The 19,634-nt window shown below is 37.5% G+C and overlaps 1 non-coding gene across 1 annotated transcript; it reads left to right on the plus strand.

Annotated features, from left to right (window-relative positions):
- The first annotated feature begins 2,335 nt into the window (after positions 1–2,335).
- On the plus strand, positions 2,336–2,408 carry Trnak-uuu (transfer RNA lysine (anticodon UUU)). The gene has a single exon. It is a non-coding gene; the product is annotated as a tRNA-Lys (tRNA).
- Positions 2,409–19,634: the final 17,226 nt, after the last annotated feature.

The raw sequence follows: 19,634 nt of genomic DNA on the forward strand, positions 1-19,634 counted from the left end.
GCATCAAAACGCAACTTGGTAAATCAGTTGGTACCCTACTACAAGTATATTCCGGATCCGGTTTTGGAAAATAGCTGCTACAAGTTGTACTGGGATCGCGAGATTATTACGGATGTCCGAATACTAGCTAATCGCCCTGATATTGTGGTCTACGATAAAAATAAGAAAGAAGTGCTGATAATAGACATTGCAGTACCGTTAGACCACAATCTACAATCTACGTTTGCTGCCAAGATAACCAAGTATCACGACTTGGCAGAAGAACTAAAACAAATGTGGCATTTGAAAGGCATCCGTATTATACCAGTAGTGATCTCTGCTACTGGTTTAGTTCCACACTCTCTCACGCAGTCATTGGAGGAGCTGCAAGTAACAGAGCAGCTTGCGGTTATGCAGAAAGCGGTGATTCTTGGAACGTGTAACATAGTGCGACGGTTCCTGAATCACCATAATTAGAACACGATGATTGTGCAGACACTATTATAAAGAGAAAAAAAGAAAAAAAAAAAAAAGATACCACAGAGCCTAATCCCCCTTTGGCATTTAAGAAGCCCGGGGGTAGGTGAATATTCCAGCTCAATGCTGAGAAGTGCCATAACTCTATATAATAATAATAATGATAATCCCAACTTCAGACCCAAAGTTTTTTTAAGGCATGTCAAGAAAATTTCCAACCCGGGAAGATCCTTGACAGATTGGGAATCGAACCCAATATCTAAAAGTGTCTATTTAGAACATGATAGAGATCTGCCACATTCAGAAATACTCGATATAACCATCTTATGATAAGATAGTTTACGACAATTCTGAATGAGCTATCCCCATTCCAGTTTCCACTTCAGACCCACATAAAAATTTCATTATATATCAGTGTTCTGCCAGTGTTCCATTAACATAGTCCAGGCCGATCAAACACGCGCGAGGCTCAAACTCTCGTAGACAACGCTTATTACTTTTTTTTACAATATACATAAACAAAACAAAAAAAATCATCATCATCAGTACGAACATGGTAGTTTAACCTGTAAATAAATTTTATTAATTTTTATCAATTGAAAACATAAATGAATGATTTAGGAAAAAAAAATTATAAAACCTGTTTACAAAACAGATTTTACGTGTGAAATACACATTTTCTTGAACTCTGCCATTGTTGCCGCACGTTTAATTTCTCTGGGCATCGAATTGAAGAAATTTATACCTTTATATAACAACGAGTTCTGCGACCTACTAAACATAAAGTTGGGTGTTCTTGCATCATTCGCGTTTCTTGTATTGTATCTATGAACATCACTTCCTCTTTCAATTCGATCACACAAATATCGAGGCAGCATATCGTTCAAAATTTTGAAGATGAACACCATTGTCATGTAATAAATTCTCTGCTTCACAGATAGCCACTGTAGCGCGTCCAACATCAAACTGGAGGAAGTATATCTACTACATCTTAAAATCAGACGCATTACTTTATTTTGTAAACGCTGCAATCTCGTTAATTGTGTATTATTTGCAAGGAAGAGGATCGACGAGCAAAAATCTATGTGCGGTGAAATCAATGATTTATACAATTTAATTTTACTGTTTATTGTCAACTCTTTCTTCAAACGACACAAAACGCCGTACTTCTTGGCAATCTTTTTGATGACATTATTGATGTGAGACTTGAAAGTTAACGTGTCATCAATAATAACTCCTAAGTATTTGATTTCTTTCACGCGTTCTAATGTCTCACCATCTATTTCAAAATTTACGTCAATACTGGAGAAATGAGCATGTATTTTGTTTTGCCAACATTTAACTTTAATTGTTTAAATTTAAGCCACTGAGCCAGAGAATGCAAATCTTCGTCTATGTGTTCCGCGGTTTCTTTTATATCCTTAGCTACGATGAACAGGACAGTATCATCCGCGAACAAATTAATGTCACAGTATCGTAAAACTCGTCGCAGATCATTTATGTATACAAGCAGGTGACCACTTTGTCCCCCATGACCAATTTACCCCCACTACACATATAGCTCATTATTCAATGTGACTTTTTTTATTAAGACCGTATTGGTTTGGAAATATTAGACGATTTGCTTAGTGGGTCCAAATTTCCCTAAGTGTCTAAATTTCATGGCAATAAAGGAATAAGATGAGTACTCATTGGATATCATCGATGGGCTGCTGCCCATGCAAGCGAGACGGTTAGTGTTATTGTCAATAATTGAACCTCTATTGGAATTCTGTGTCATTTTTCAAATGGCCCAATATACAAATAAACGAAATTCATTCCAAAGATTTATGTACCGGGAAAAACAATGTAAAGAGCGACTTTAAACAACTATTGTGTAGCCCGGATAGCTCAGTCGGTAGAGCGTTGGACTTTTAATCCAACGGTCTAGGGTTCAAGTCCCTATTCGGGCGAATGCAATTTTTTGTTGTGTCAGGTAATTGGGTGAATTAAATCATTGCATGAATCAGTCATAACATTTTGCATTTTGAGTTGAGATTGCGATTCGAAGAACCAGGTTAGTTTTAGATTCACACACATTTGATGCGCTTTTGAAATTTCGAATTAAATGTTATTTTCTGAACTATCCTTCCATTGAACACTCGAAAGTGTAAATTTCTCCTCAGTATGTAATGATAAATAATGTTTTGAAGCATAAAATCTTGATTGAACATCAATAAACCGCGGTCAAAATATTTCACAGTGCCGTATTGGTGCATCGTTTTACGACTGATGGTACGCTTACAAATTCTGATAGACCACAAATCTTTCAGCGACAACATGTATACATGCTGGGCTGGAATAAACATTGTAGCTACACTACTTAGTATACTAATCGCTCCAGTAACCTAAATTTTTCTCCCAACATCCGGAGAATGCAGCGGAGGGGACAGAATGCAATGGAGCATGCGATGGAAAACGAACGATCAAACAGGAGGGTGGGAAAAGTTCACAGCACATACCATAGAGAATTTTCCAATGTTTACGCTCGATCAGAAGTGCATGAGATTCGTTGGAGCCAGAGCAGATCACAGCCGGAGCTGTTAGATATGAGCTTTATGTTCTGCATGTTAACTCTTTTTATGTGCAAATTGACATGCTTTGGCTAAAAATAACTCAAATGGATCGCTTATGAAAATAATTAAACAGGCAAAGGGATGGAAATCGTGGTATTCTTGCACTTAATCAAGTTATTTTGCATTAATCATGTGGCATCTAAACATCAAGTTTATTTGCGTGGTCGGCCTTATTCAAATAATTCCAAACTTTCACATGGATGATTCTTAGTACATTGCACAATGGTCCAGGAGATGCATTTAAGTGGAAATTAGCATTTAGAGCTCGACGGTTACTCTCTAGACAAAAACTAACTTCGACAAAGTTGTAACATATGATAGAGCGTTCATTTTTATGTTATCAAAAATAGGGTGACCAAAATTGTCGATGATATAAAAAATCTAACTTTCTTATCTTTATGAATAGAGGCAAACATAGTTCAACAATGTTGTAGCCCAGTTTTTTTAGACATCTTTGCGGAACAAAGTTTTTTTTTCAATCTCTTGAAATAATCAATATAGCGCCTTTTTTCTAATTTGGGTTAGGGTCACCATAAAAAAACGGTTTTTATACTCTAACTTTTATATTTCAAATTCTACATACAAACTGTCTTCGAAAGACTTTAAGAGCTTACTAATACAAACGTTTTGCGATGCAGTACACGTCAATATCTCAACTTCACTCAAAGTTATTGATATTTCTTCCCAAAAAAATACTCTCTCTCCAACTGCTTGTCATTCTTTCTGAGGCAAACATAAACAAAGTTTATTGATGGCATTTGAAAGAACATAGTTCACTGTACATGATGTGTGATTTAGAAAGCTATGTTATTTTTCGTGTTTGAGTAAATTAAAATTAAAATCATGGGTTTTTGGATAAAAAACCATCAATAACTTTGAGTAGGATTTAGATATTAACAAGTTCTGCATCGCTAAATGTTGGTCTTGATAAGCTTTAAAAGTCGTATGAAGACACTTTTTATGTAGAATTTGAAATATAAAAGTTAGAGCAAAAAAACCGCTTTTTCATGGTCACCCTTGCAACTTAGGAAAAAAGCACTAAATCGATTATATTAAAAGATAGAAAAAAGTTTTGTTCTACAAGGTTATTTAAAATAATTGGGGCTACAACATTGTCGAACTATGTTTATCTATATCTATAAAGATAAGAGAGTTAGATTTTTTATTTCATCGACAGTTTTGGTCACCCTATTTTTGATAACACGAAATGCTCTATCATATGTAACAACTTTGTCGAAGACATTTTCTGTCTAAAGAATAAATATCTGCCACAAAGTTGTTTTTTAACTACACTGCATTAGGGTAACCATGAACAAAACGGTTTTTTTCTTCTAACTTTTATATTTCAAATTCTACATCAAAATTGTCTTCGTACGACTTCTAGAGCTTATCAATACCAATATTTTGCGATGCAGAACTTGTCAATATCTTAATCCTGATCAAAGCTATTGATGGGGTTACACCCAAAAATTCATGATTTAAATTTTAATTTACTCAAATACAAAAAATAACATATCTTCGAAACTCATTTTATATAGAGTGCAATTTGTGAAAATTTCAAATTCTGTTAACAAATATCTTTTATGTCTGCCCCAGAAAGAATGGCAAGCAATTGAAAAGAGTGTATTTTTTGGGAAGAAATATCAATAACTTTGAGTGAAGTGACTGAATTGACTGACCGACCAGAGCGAAGTTTTGACATTAAAATTTTCATTACGAAACAGAACAGGTGTGGTTGTGTCCGGTGTTCGCTTACAGCATCCGTGCCGTGAACTGCACTTTTTTCCGCATGTTTCCGTTGTGCGTTTGCCTTTTTCTGTAGAAGAAAAACATTAGGCAGCGTATTTCATTATAAAATTTACTCTTTTTCAAATCAATGTAACTTTACACGTTACTGGTGAGTTAACAAAAATTGTTTTCAGAAATTGTAATCTAAAATGTCATCTTTCAGGCAGCGTTCCTTCCAAATAGTTGGATTAGTGTTGTCCCATGTATAATCATCGGCACCATTTAAGGTCTGCTTCATTTAATATTGGAACACAAACAATTGCGTGTAGTTCAGTCATTTATTAACGAATTCATAATTTGTTTTTCATACAAATGTAGCATTTTCTTTACTCTTTCATAAAAAAAATTTAAAAAAATATTCATTGCTGTTTCGAAGAAATTCTCGTACTTTTCCCGTAATACGGCACATTAGGCAGCGCACACCCTTTTCGTCCACCGTTTTGGCGATTTGATTCCACCAGTTCTTCATTTGAGTCATGTTCCTAACAAGTTTTCCCTTTGCCTTAAGCCTCCGCTTCGTGATTGCCCAGTATTTCTCTATCGGCCGGAACTGGGGGCAGTTTGGGGGGGTTGAGGTCCTTCGGTATTACGCTGACCCCGTTCGTTGCGTACCATTCCATAACCGTTTTGCTGTAATGGCAGCTTGCGAGGTCCAGCCAAAACATTACTGGACGGTCGTGGGCACGAATAAACGGCAGAATCCGTTTCTGTAGGCACTCTTTTTTGCAGACTTCTGATATCATTGTCTTGTCAGTGAGAAAGACTTTGGTTTTCTGTCCACAACTGCATATCCCCTGCCAAATCATGTACTTGCGGGCGAATTTATCCGCAAACACGAACTTAAATTTTGCAGGTACATCCCCCCGAGCCGTCGCCAAATAAAATGTTTGACCTGGGATTTGCCCAAAGTCCGCCTTCACGTAGGTCTCATCGTCCATCAGAATACATCCGTCGAACTTGGTCAGCACTTGGTCGTACAGCTTTCGAGCACGGATTCTGGCCACATTGTTCTGCTTCAGCGTCCGATTTGGCTGTTTGCTGGCTCGGAATGACCTTATTTCTTCCCGGAGACGAATTCGTCGCACCGTACAGTGAGCGGCCTGGTACTTATTGGCCAAATCGCGGTCTGAAAGATTGGGATTCCTCTTGACGGCCTTGATGACTTTCCCACGCAGTTTCCGGTCGACAGTTCCACTCCGACGCTTCGAATGCGGCTTCCGAGCCGTCGTCAATGTTTCCTTGTACTGCTTGATAACACGCCATACGGTATTTCTGGGCATTTTAAGCTGTTTAGCTAGCTTAGATGCCGACAACAATGGATTTTCAAGATTACACAATTTTATCTCTCCGTTCGGCTTCCATGGCGGTTGTTTACAAAATGCTATCGTTTGGTGTTATGACATAAATACATGGTGAAAGGTAATGAATTTCCCGACACGTGGGTGAAAAAAGTTTCCAAATCCGTCCACTAGGAGCGCCACAATGAGCAAAAGAATTTGTTCCAATATTAAATGAAGCAGACTTTAGTGACAAATAAGCAAATGTATCTTTACGTATGCTGAGAAATCGGATCGGTAACTTTCGAAGAGTGATGGCGCAATATACCATACCTTACGTGCCAAAAACGAAAAGAAATATGAAATCAATTATTTAAATCAGTAGAGAAGATTGAAACCTACGATTGACATTGTCCTTGAAAATACAGCTGCTATAAATTATTCAGAACAAAGATTCTACATATCACAATGGCAAATGCATTGGGGAAATATGACGCTCGTATTCGCTCTTCTTTGAGTCGGTAGCTGATTTCACGGCAAAACAATTTTCTTTGGGATGAGCTCCGATTATATATGCACCCTTTTACAAAAAATAATTTCAAAGCTGAAGCATGGTATTATACATGCTTCAACAGAATTATCTAGATTTCATTCCCTTAAATTTGAATTATTAATAAACATGTGATATTATAATCCTTTCTTTTAATTAAGATTCATTATAAAAATCTATGTGTGTGCTTTTCACTGTCAATAAAAAAAACAGTCATACAAATTGGTAATGCTATGTGTTACGATCTTTGACTCCGTTCTCCGTTTTTAATATATAAGGCGGACTCGATTATTCACAGTCTCCAATTTCTTTTCACTGTATATACTGCCGTTCTACGCAAAGTTGTGCAATGTTCCAAAATCAGCAGCTGAGAAAACGCAATTAAAGTTTTCTAATATATTTGTCTATCAGAAGCTTTAAGCATTTCAGTTTGGCAATATACCGGATTTTTTTTATAAGCAGTAAACTATTGTTTAATGAAATATGAAAAGTTCCTCTCACTTGAATCAGTCAGGCTTGATTATGGTTTAAAAATACATGGAGGGACAGTTATGCCAGGAATATAAACATGGGACAATTGAACTTGATATTGTATTTTGAAATACCGGGAACAACAATAAGTTTTTTGTGTTTTTTCCCCGAAATATCATGCATAAAAACATCGTTTTATAAAGAAATGTGAAGTTTGCCAAAAAGTAACATGTGAGAACTATGCGTAAAACTGCAGTTCACTAGCATAAAAAAAGTTGTAAGGGGTTGTATCTAGGACACGACCGCATATTTTCGACGTAGAACTACGCAATTATATTATGCAATCCACTTGTTTACCACTTCGAATATTATTTTAGAATGCATCGGAGTTTTTGCAATAGATTATGTTCTTCGTTACAAATAAATTTGATGAATGTCCTTTTACGTTAGATACGATGTCTAGGAATATCAAAATATGTAAACGAAAGAATTGCCAAACGATCATTGTATTTTACATTTCCCTCTGAAATTATTGCACATTTCATGTTTACGTAGTTCTCGAACCGCGAAAAATCATTCACTTCTAGTGTCTGAAATAACGATTTTCCCAGGCTTCTCAGTTTAAAAGTACGTTTTAGGGAAACATATTCCGGTCTGCACAACGACAGGCGAGCACATGGCCACAACACCAGCACAACACCAAAACATACCCCCCACTTGCATGTATTTGCAAAGCGGATTCCCCAAGGCACATTAATTTTGAAGTCCGTGTTAGGGAAACACAGTTCGGTGGCAACAAAAATACCTCCGACTTGCATGTATATTTCATTCTTTGTGTGGACACCGACTGGACAACATCGTTGCTGGACGAGCTGAACAACGAGGGATCGAGTGCCTTTTTCAAGGCAGCGAGGGTGGACGTATAATGCAGGAGGAGAGTAGAGTTTTCCAAGGGCCTTTCTCAAGGCTAGAGACGAATGAACTGAAAAGTTTAAAGTCTCTCTAATTCAATATCATCATCATAATCATCATGCATAATTGCAAAGCGAATTTCCACAGATCCATCGATTTAGAAATCTGTGTTGGGAAAACCGTAAATCGGGCCAGTCAAAACTTGACCGTTAGGGCGTTTAGATAACGCTTGACATTTTACAGTTATTCAATTATTCATCTCATGAAAAATAACATTTTATTAATTGTGATAGACGCGTAGAAATATTTCCTATCAATTGATGCAAACATCTTTCCGATCTGTTAGGAAATGTTCGAGTTATAAACATTCGAAATACGGGTTGGGTTGGCACACAAATCGGCAGAACAAATGTATGGGAAAAAGACGGGTGGGTAATGTCGGGAACATAACCGGAGTGACGTAGGACTATACAAAGGGGACAGCTTTTGCTAAATATATATTTCGAACCTTTGGTGTTGTGTTTTTGCGTTTTTTTTTACAAACTTGATTCTTGTTTTTTTTTCTGAATGCTTTGTACTTATTAAATGTTCAACGCCGGGCATTTTTCGGCGTATGCACATATCGTACAATCAAAATGATGGCTGTAATAGGTGGTTATCAGCTCATTCACTATCATATATTTCACTATTGAGCACATTACCGTACCTTAAACTGTGGTTTCGGAGACGAATGAATTGTAAGATTTGTAGTCTCCGCAAACAAAGTAAATAAAAATGAAAAAGAACTGAGGTTTTGGAGACGAACTCTACGATCTGTCGAGAAATAAACGAGCTAGAAGCGTTCTGAAAAACCAACAGTAAATACAGGGACGGATGACCTTCGGATTAAAGTCCTTTAAAATAAGAACAGAGCAGCAGGAAATACATAGCTCATCATGTTGCTCTTAGTTAATTTTCTATACAATGCAGATGTAACGTCAGTCAATTTTCAACATCAGTTATCAACCAAAGAAAGCAGTTCTTGCTACCGAGAAAATTCGTTAATGCCATCCTGCATACAATGTGTTGTAATTTGAAGCCACTTTTAATTCGGAAACCAAGCATGGGTTTGTGAAAACTGAATGATCAATTTAAAAGACCCCAACCACCAATAAGTTCAAGAACAAGCATAAACAAAATAAATCAGTCTATATTATATGTCATATTATGTCACTTTAGAATGCATTGGTATTGTGAATAACTTTTAATAACTCTTCTTTGAATGGTTTAATGGCCCTGAAAAGCGCGGTGTTTTACGGTGGCTGGTTTTGCCACCAAAGCAGTATAAACAAACTTTTTCCTTCATCTACCTGCTGCCGTTTTGCGATTGCGTTTGCCACTCGCTGAAACTAGTTGTTGCCTCCGAACCGAATGTGCTCTGTTCTGTAGGCGGGTTTTCTTATTGTCGTGAGCAGCTTTGCAAGGCAACTCGAGCACTCCGCCGGCCGAAATTCTATAACCGCTATTAGGTATACTGGTGCTCCGGCACCAATCTGTTGATGCGATGTGATGTGAAACGATGCCATACAACCACACTGATTTACGGTTTGAAAGAGAATGATATATTTTTCAGTGGATCCGCGCGTTTTGTACTTTAGCGGTACACGCTCACAGGATAGAGACAAATCGGCAGACTCAGCCAAAGGGGCGAGTCCAACGAGACGAACGAATGAGCGTTAAAAGGCAGCGATGGCAAAAAAATGCATTCATTACGATTTGTTCGCTCGTTGGATTCACATGCAGACTAAAAAGGGTCCTTTTCAGGATCACAAAATTATCTTCAATCTAAAGAGTTTATTGTTTTGTTATCACTCGATATCCCCATCTTGTTCGGCTAAACCTTCCTGTTTAGCGATTTGTTGCCACTCGCCACAGCTTTCACAGTTGAAAAATTTCTTCCCATCCAGCTTGTGACATATTTTACAGTAAATTACATTCAATGCGACGTGCCGAAGCACCACTCAGTGTCGCATTGGAGGCGATTTTAACCTGTAATTGAACATTTGCGATGACAGTGGTACAGTGTCGACTTTCAATGTGGAGTCATAATTTGGACCCCGAACTCTATGTTTACAAAAATGTTCAACTAAATATGTCGCATTACATGTCCGTCCAATTAGTTAAATGTCGAACTAATTGTAAATTACTGTACTTTCAATCTGGAAACAATTTAAGAATTGGTGAAAATTGAATAATCAGGAAAGTCCCCAACTATCAATAAGCTTAGAACAACTGCCAAATTCACATACTCATCAGATCCTGGCAAACAAATTATGAAAATTTATTTGTGTTTTATTATTATTTTGGATATTATTTTAGAAAGCATTGAACTGTATTTCGTAAACTCTTTTTTGAAAGGTTTAATGGCCCTGATAAGCGCCTTGTTTTATGGAATGGTTCCAATTAAGAAAACTTTGTACTCGTGGTTTTGAAGAAAACCATTTCGAACGCCCTCGATGCCGCCTTGTTCTGGATTTGCCACCAAAGCAGATTGTAAAAAGAACAAACTTTTTTCTTCTGCTACCAGCTGCCGTTTTGCGATTGCGTTTGCCACTCGCCACTCGCTGCAACTGCCTGTTGTCTTGATGTACTCCGAATGTGTTCTGATCCGAATGCAGTTTTTTTTATCGTCGCGAGCAGCTTTGCCAGCTAACTCGATCACTTCGGCGGCCGAAACTAAACACGGTTCGAGCGGGATTTTGCCTTTCCCTTCACTTTTCCTCCTTTGCCATGTCCAGAAATGGCTGCTTGGGTTGGTTTGTTGATGTGTTGTGATGCGAACTGATGTAGTGTACGGTTTGAATGAGAATGATCGTTACGGCAGCGGAGCGGGGATTTTTAGGCTGACTGGCTGGCTCGAGAATTACGCATGTGTGAGACTGCGACCAATGCTTCCTTCATTTTTTTTTTCTTTTTCCTTTCCAATCGTGCTTCATTCTATTTCGCTGCTGCTCTGGTTGCCCGTTTTGGTCGGTAAGATTTGAGGAGCACAAAATGGACCAATCAAAAATGGGCACATAGTGCATTTGGACAATGCTTGATATTTCACAATTATTCAATTATTTATCTCAAGAAAAATGAAATGTTATTCGTTATGATAGATGCGTAGATATATTTCCTATCAATTGATGCAAAATCCTTTGCGATCTATTGAGAAATGCTCGAGTTATAAGCGATCCAAATCTTGCATTTTTTCCTACTTGTTCAGTGCCTAGATTTCCATTTCACCCCCTATATCTTCCGGATAGACGTAGTCCTACGTCAAAAGGAAGTTCTTCTAGTTTTCATGAATTTAAACCGTTTAGAGATTAGCGAATTGTAATGTATAGCTTATCAAACAAATCTTAGAGAATTTCAGATTCGATTGTTATGCAAATCATGGGAATTCGCTCACAGTGAAGATAGTTATTAACGTTAACTTTATTTCATAAAAACCTGTTTGCTGATTTGGAACCCTTTCAGTTCTACGTCAAAAAAACAAAATAAACACAATTGGTGCCATAGCAAGTAGCATCGGAATGTAGTATATGGTAGTAATATTGTAGTAGTAGATAGTGAGTATATGGTAGTGAACGAAGTGAGTGATCTGCAACATCTTTGCAGAATGACATTTAGTCATTGTTATTAGGCATTCGCTAACAAGGTGTACATTAGAGTGCCAAATGAAAATGACCATCTCCAATTTTCAAAGATAACAGTAAATCTCGACGTTTGGCATCATCATTTTGTTTTTCAAAAACCCCGATTTCCTTTACACCTCTCCACCCCCCCTTGAGCGGTTTTTTCGTTATCCAGAAAACTTAAATTTTGAGATCTGCGACAATAGTAAATGAAGTCCAATTGAGTTCATATTTTGCATAGGGTAATTTTTCGTGGGAATCAACATTTTTAATCAAGTTTTTTCACGAAGATCGAAGATCACGTTTCTCTAGTGTACACTCTTTTATTTGTTTCAGAATTAGTTCGTTCTTTCAAACCAGAAATGAGTGCATTAGCCCTGCTGGAAACATGACATTAAATTCATTTTCATGGATCATGGATCTACAAAAAATACATGGAGGGACAGTTATGCCTAGAATATCAACATGGGGCAATTGAACTTGATGTTTTTTTTCTGGAAAGCTGGCAACGAACAATAGTTTTTTTTGTGTTTTTCCGACGATTTTTCACTTTTCTTTATAAAACGATATTTTTATGCCTAATCTTAAACTATGCGTAGAACGGTAGTAGGGGTAGTGGGGGTAAAGTGGTCACCAGCTTGTTTGGTAGTATAACTATTGACTATTGAAACCGTATTGATAGTCACCTTATGTTTGAAGAATTTAATGACTTTTGAGTCACCCTGTACTTCAGTAGAGCTGTCAAGATGTCAAAATATAAATAAGAACAGAAATTGTTCTCTCGATAGCTATTGGCCCGTAGTTCTGTGCGCATGGTGAAATTTAATTTATTCAATCTGATATGTTGGACAAATCATTAGTTTGGATAACTATTCAGCTATTCTAAGAGAGGTGAACAGATATTTTGTTCAATCTCAGCGATTAATTAGCATAGAAATTACTTTAATGTTTGGAGGCAAAGTAGTCATAGGCAAATAACGACTCACAATGTTGTGTTTACTGAAGCTGATCACATTTTGCTCTTGAAGAAGTTCTTTTTGGGGCTTTGACCCTGGAAAAATATGCCATTCCAACTAAACCAAGCATCATTATGCGGAACGTAATGTGTTTCTTACTACGTTTTTGTATGCATGGGGAAATTGAAATTGAGACTCTAGGTGGATAGACCAAGCTTATTTCATAGATGTACCTATATCAAATATGATTTGAACAAATTTGGACGAAAAAAACGCATAAATCTATCCCATTTAGCTTGATATATGCGAGTGACCACTTTGGCCCCACTATGTGACCACTTTATTTCCAAGCAAAAAAAAAAAGTTCGATTTTTCACCATTTTTTTATTATGGAAAATGTACTATTTTGAATTTTTATATTAAGACAGTATTCTAGTCTAAAAATATGAATAAAAAATCAAAATTATTTTCCTTCATATTTCTGTAGTTTAGGCATTCAAGAATATACAAAGGACTTATCGGACATCCCATTATTTACTGAGTTAGAGTAATTTTAGTGAAACGGTATCTAACCTGGTAGGGCCATAACAATAAACTTCGAAGGCGTTTTTCTCGAAACTAGTTTTTTCAAACTGGCGCACACGATATATCAAATTCTACTGAACCGATTCATGTCGAATTTATATGAATACAATCTGTATGCATCTCTCTATCGCATGAACCTCTAAAAAATAACATTTTTTAAATTTTACTATTTTAAAAAAAATCAGGAAACGTTAGAAAAAACGCTTTAAACCGCATTTCGTTTTTCAAACGGCCACCATTCTATCAAAAAAGGTGTTTTTGACTCGTCCAAGGTTCATGCGATAACGGCACCTTTACTGATTCAGAATATGTTCGATTTTGTAGTTTAGGATAACCAGAAGTGCTGGAGTCGTGTACGCCATGGCACAACTTTTATTTTGAACATCCTCACTTCATCAGCTTGTAACTATTCTAGTTATGAATATTTTTTCTCCGTTCAGTTTTTGTTTTATTGTAAAAATATAGATGAACAAACAATGATATAATGGATCGTAAAAAAAACTCTTTGTTTCATTTTTAAGGAACTCGTAAAAATCGTCCGGAAATCGTGTCTCTACACTAGAATACCCCCTTAAAAGCCGTTTGCTATCTTGGACAACAATGATTTGAAATATAATATTCTTCGAAAAACGGGATGTGGTATGTGAACGCTGAATATGGGCATATTCCTTAGGGTGACCACTATGCCCCCACTTCCCCTATCTATATATATAGACATTCCATGCCAAACCGATATAGCGGTTCTCAGATTTTCGTGGAAAGTGGAGATTTTGTTCTTCGTCGCAAACCATTAGACCTGTTTTTTTTGTTAGGGTGACCATTTCCATTTTTGAGGTGGTCCGAAAAAAACAATTTTTCCATTTTTTTCAAAAGATGACTTTTTAAAACTTTTGAACTAGATGATCGACATATCAAATTAAAGCCAATTAGCTGATCTTTTTTGAAAAAATACCTGAGTTGCACAAAATTTGAATTTTGGTTTCGTTATTATTGATTGTATTTGTTTTTTGTTTTTATAGTTTTCACGGTCTCGGGACCAAAGGCGCTATATTTTTTTTATTTTTTTTTTTTTTTGAAATCTGAGAATTTTTTACATAACATATCTCGATACCAGAGAGGTGTTTTTTTTATTTTTAAGTTATGATTTTTCAAAGAAATCTACGCGGTTTATTTTTACGCTGGTCTTAGATTTTACGCGGTTTTTGTTTACCCGGATATTGAAATTCACGCGGTTTTCTTTTAAGCGGTTTTGTACGCGGCTTTCACGGTATGATACGTAGTGATTGTAAAACACCCTGGTTTTTCTAATTGTTCTGAAGTCGAGAATCAACTATTGAATCAACAATAGATACGAAGTCTTTAGCGATGGAGCCAAAACATTTGAGCAATATCAGGGTGTTGACTCAAAAACCGGAAAAAAATTTCCTGCTATTCCCTGATTTTCCAGTAGCTGTCTAGTCTATTTCCAGATGTTCAAATGTTCAAGATGAAAAGTAATCAAAAAGCTCCTCTTCACTTTAGCGTTTCCATGCGAAACAACAGATTATTTATAGTATGGTATACAATTACGTCTAATTCATTTCCCGATAATCTCTCCTGAAAATGACCCAGTCGTTGATTTTTTGATGTAGAACTACGTTTTTCAGGAGAGTGCCAAATCAGAAAACAGATCATGTTTTTATGAAATAAAGTTAACGTTAATAACTATTTTCACAGCGAACGAACTCTGAGTATTTACATACCAAATGAATCGGAAACTCTCTAAGACATGCTATACATTACAATTTCCTAATCCCTAAACAGTTCAAATTAATGAAACCTTCACGTACCTTCAAAAATGAGCAACTAATACACTCGTTCCTGCCCGTTTTCAACTTATTTGGCATAAATAAGCCATCCGAAACCAAATCACTTCTCGTTTGGTGGTCATCGCAGCAACCGGCAAGCATCGAGCGTGAACGGATTGTCTTTCTTAAGACAGGTGAAGGAGGAATATGGAGTAGAGTTTCTTTCTACAAGGGCCCTTCTCAGGGCTAGAGGCGAATGAACTGAAGAAGTTTAAAGCCAAATATGGAATAGAATGGATCGAACCTTACGTTGTATTTATTTAAATACAACGTATCTTTTATGGAAGTATGCTTTCAAATCTCAGTAGGAAAACCTTGCTGTTGCGTGTTCTGTTCTCAAGCGGAATAAAGGGCGAACACGAAATTATTGCGACACATTCAACAGGGCATAACTTTTTTACCATTGGGTAAAAATCAACCAAATTTTGCACACTTTCTCATTGATGTGTATTGTCTACATGCTGTCAAACTCGAGGTCGTGTTTTTCGATTCAACGAAAATGGAGGTGAACCAACGCGAGTCGAGAGAACAAATTCTTTCCAAACACCTAGAATTTCCTGACCTGTCGCACCGGTAGTTGGGAAAAATGTTGAACATTCACCATTCAACCGTCTCCAGAGTGTTGAAGCGGTTCCAGGAGCGGTTGACGTTGGACCACGATAAAGAAGTTGGAAGAAAACCGGGACCGGAGAACAAAAAGACGGAGGGAAAGGTGAAGCGGGTGATTAAAGCAAACCCCAACGTCCGTGATTTGGCTAAAAAGATCGGTATGTCGCAGAGCTACGTCCAGAATGCAAAGAAGAGAGCTGGACTACATACATACAAGGTACAGAACTTCCCAAACCGCGATGAGCGGCAACAATCGACGGCTAAAACTCGGGCACGGAAGCTCTACGAGAAGATGCTAACAAAATATGGCTGCTGTGTGATGGACGACGAAACGTATATAAAAGCCGATTTTAAGCAAATTCCGGTGTTGGAGTTCTTCACCGGCAAGAGCAAATTCGATGTAAACGCAAATTTAAGAAGAAGAAAATGTCGAGTTCGCCTCCAAATATCTCGTTTGGCAGGCCATCTGCTCTTGCGGACTGAGGAGTGAGCCTTTCGTGACAAAGGGCACAGTAAATGGCGAGATCTACAAATCTGAATGCCTCGAGAAGCGCATTTTGCCGTTCTTGCAGCAGCACGACGAAGCTCCGCTATTTTGGCCAGATTTGGCATCATGCCAGAAAATGGAAAAAAAACTGAGAAACTGTTAACGGATGACACTGTAAAGACTTTGATTGGAGGGCATCAAGCGAAAATGCGTTCAATTTTACACTCAAGGCTCCATCGATTAACTTTTCTTTTGATTTTTGAAGTAAATATATGTATAAAACTACCCTAAAATTTTGGTTTGATTCTAAACATTATAAGAAAATTGGCATGACATTTTCGGTGTCGCAATAATTTCGTGTTTGCCCTTTATAGAAGTATAAATGTTCTGAGTGGGAAGGAGAAAGTCTGGTGCGAGTTGGCAGCGCAGTTCAATAGTAATGTGAGGACGGAACCAAATAAACGAAAAGCTCTGATAGCTTTCGATGATTCTCTTCATCAATGATTTGTTGTAGAAGAACCCAATGATGCTGACATATACGTGATACACAAGTCAAATGAAGGGTTCGAGCAATGAGATATTTTTATCAATTGATAGGAAATATTTCGCAGCTCAGTGCAAATATTCTGTTCAAAAGCTGATAGTTGTTGATTAGAACAAGGGTTTGCTATGAAGCATATTGTACACAGAGAACAAATACTGTTTTATCAGACACGTACCGGCACGAGCTGACAAATACATGATATATTTATATTGTAACATTTTATCATGTAGACCATGTCGTCAGATGATTTGTTATTAAATAAGTATAAATAAACACTGATCACGAACGTCACTTCACGGTGAAAACGGAATGATTTGTATGAAAAGCCATATGCATTTTATCTCGTTTTCATCGTGAAGTGACGTTCGTGATCAGGCCCATTGTCAGACAGCTGGTTCTCAGCAGGGCTAGTTATTTTCGAAGCTAATAAATGTGATTGAATTTTATTCATATAGCTCTCACTTCCACTACAGTCATTTTCGGTGGATTAATTTCAGTGTATCGGGGTGAAGTGGAAACGAAATATTCTCCACGCATACTGAAACATTGATTCTTTAGTTTCGTTCCTTTCCTCTTTCGTTCTCTTACAAGTATAAAAGCAGAAGCTTTCACTGACGATTAAAACTGCTTGAATGGGTTATATTTATTTTCATTTCGCATGTTACAGGATGCTTGCTGCTTTCAAGCGTAAGTTTTATTTTACCAAAATGGATCGTCGCAGACCGTATTCAAAATTCTTCAATCACTTGTAAATAACATGTTTCTTCGTTATTCGGAATACATGTTTGTTACAGAAAGACGGCACAGATCGGACTATTCCTTTCTAGAGTTTTAGGGGGCAAGAAATATTTCTATGATTTCTACCCTATCTAAGGGTGAAAGGAATAGTCCGATTTGAGTTGTCTTCATTTTATTATATTTCCTCTATCAAACATGTATTCCATGTTACGAAGAAGCATGTTATTTGCAAGTACACTGGATTCTTTTTTATGCGTTCTTTTGCGTGATATTTTATACGCTATTCGCGCAAAATCACGCGATTTTTTAAGCGAATTGCTTGAAATTACGCGATTTTTTTACACGATTTGCTCGAAATTACGCGATTTTCGACTAGGTCTGCGCTTTCAGCGTGCCCACGCAGAATTGCGAGCGCACGCACAAACGCATACACAACGCCGGAAGCACGCGCACGCACATACCAAATGCGTGCACAAACACGCGCACACACGCGCAAACATGCACAAACATGTGCACAAAAACACGAGCGCACACACACATGCACATACACGCGCACAAACGTGCACACGCACGGAAAAAACGTGCACACACGCACACAAATACGCACAAATACGTGTACACGTGCGCACACACACACCCACACATACCCACGCACAAAAAAACGCGCACACCTGCACGCAAGCAAGAAAAAAAAACACGCGCAAACGCACGTGCACACGCGCACACAAACACGCACAAATGCGCGCAAACACGCCTACACATGCCCGCGCACAAAAAAGCGGACACCTGCATGCAAGCAAAAAAAAAACATACGCGCACACATGCACACAAACACCCAAAAAACGCGCGAACATACACAAATACACGTGCACGCACAAACACACCTATACATGCGCGCACACAAACAAGCACAAACATAAACATCGGGCTGTCGAATACTCGGCTATCCGGACTCGCAGCTGACCGGTATCCAGTATCTGACCAAATAACTATCCGTTTCATCACTAAGTTCACGCTTACAACTAGCGCCGGTAAATAATTACTCCTGCAGGCATACTACACAACCCTCACTACACCGTTTCCATTAGTTTCAGTGAATAAGTTTCGAATGCAGCTAGGAAACTTTCATTTCTATACAAACTGCCAGAATACATGGATGCTTCAAATTAATTTCCAAGTGACGATTTCAAACGTCGCTTTTGTTTGCAGAATGAAAGGAATCAACGTGAAATGAAAGGAATATGTACGAAAGAGACGAGATATTTTTCATATTGAGCGTGAAGAGAGAATAGATATATTTTTAGCCTGCATGGTTCTGGTTCTGTTCTGAGAAGCGAAAGACACATTATTGAGTGACGATGTGCTAGTTGAAATGAAGTTGTCAGGCTGTTGGTTCTCAGTACGGACCTGCAGCACAGACGGTGCGATAAGCTAATTCGCGTTGACGACATTGGGATTTCTATCACGATGGAATGAACACACAGAGTCGACGTCTGGTAGCGATAGCCATATTATTCATATTATTCTCTATCACTTTACCAGGCCCGAAGGCAGTTTTAAATTGTACAAATTTCAAATGAAATTTTTTACTACTGAAGCAGTAAAAATAATTAAATAACTAAAATGTCATTTTAAAAATTTCGATGCATTCTACAACCATATCCGAAGTGGTAAACAAGCGGATTGAATAATATATTTTCGTAGTTCTACGCTGAAAATACGGTCGTATCCTAGATACAACCTCTTACAATTTTTTTCCGACAGAGAGAGGCTGTCGGAACCCGAAAAATGTTAATTATTTGGATTATTCATAGAAGTCCCACGAGGTGCGCGGTAAAGAAGGTCCGCTGCACCAGTGATACGCTTAATGCATAGGCTAACCAAATAGTTCGGGAATAAAAACGAGGCACGTAAGCAAAAAAAAAACACATTGAAAATTCTTAGATTTACCTACTTTGTTCTCTACAATGAATTTTATTCGTTCATATCCAGATGGGGAAGAAACTTTGCGAATCAAATCAAGATTTTTACAAATTCAATCATAGAAATTGTCTCATTCCACATCGAATTTTTGTCCAATATGGAGTCGCGTTGCCCACATAATGTTCATTGTAAAACAAATCTTTCAACTGGTCCGGTA

This window comes from Toxorhynchites rutilus, chromosome 2 (genome assembly GCF_029784135.1).
Source record: "Toxorhynchites rutilus septentrionalis strain SRP chromosome 2, ASM2978413v1, whole genome shotgun sequence".
NCBI classification, from domain to species: Eukaryota; Metazoa; Arthropoda; class Insecta; order Diptera; family Culicidae; genus Toxorhynchites; species Toxorhynchites rutilus.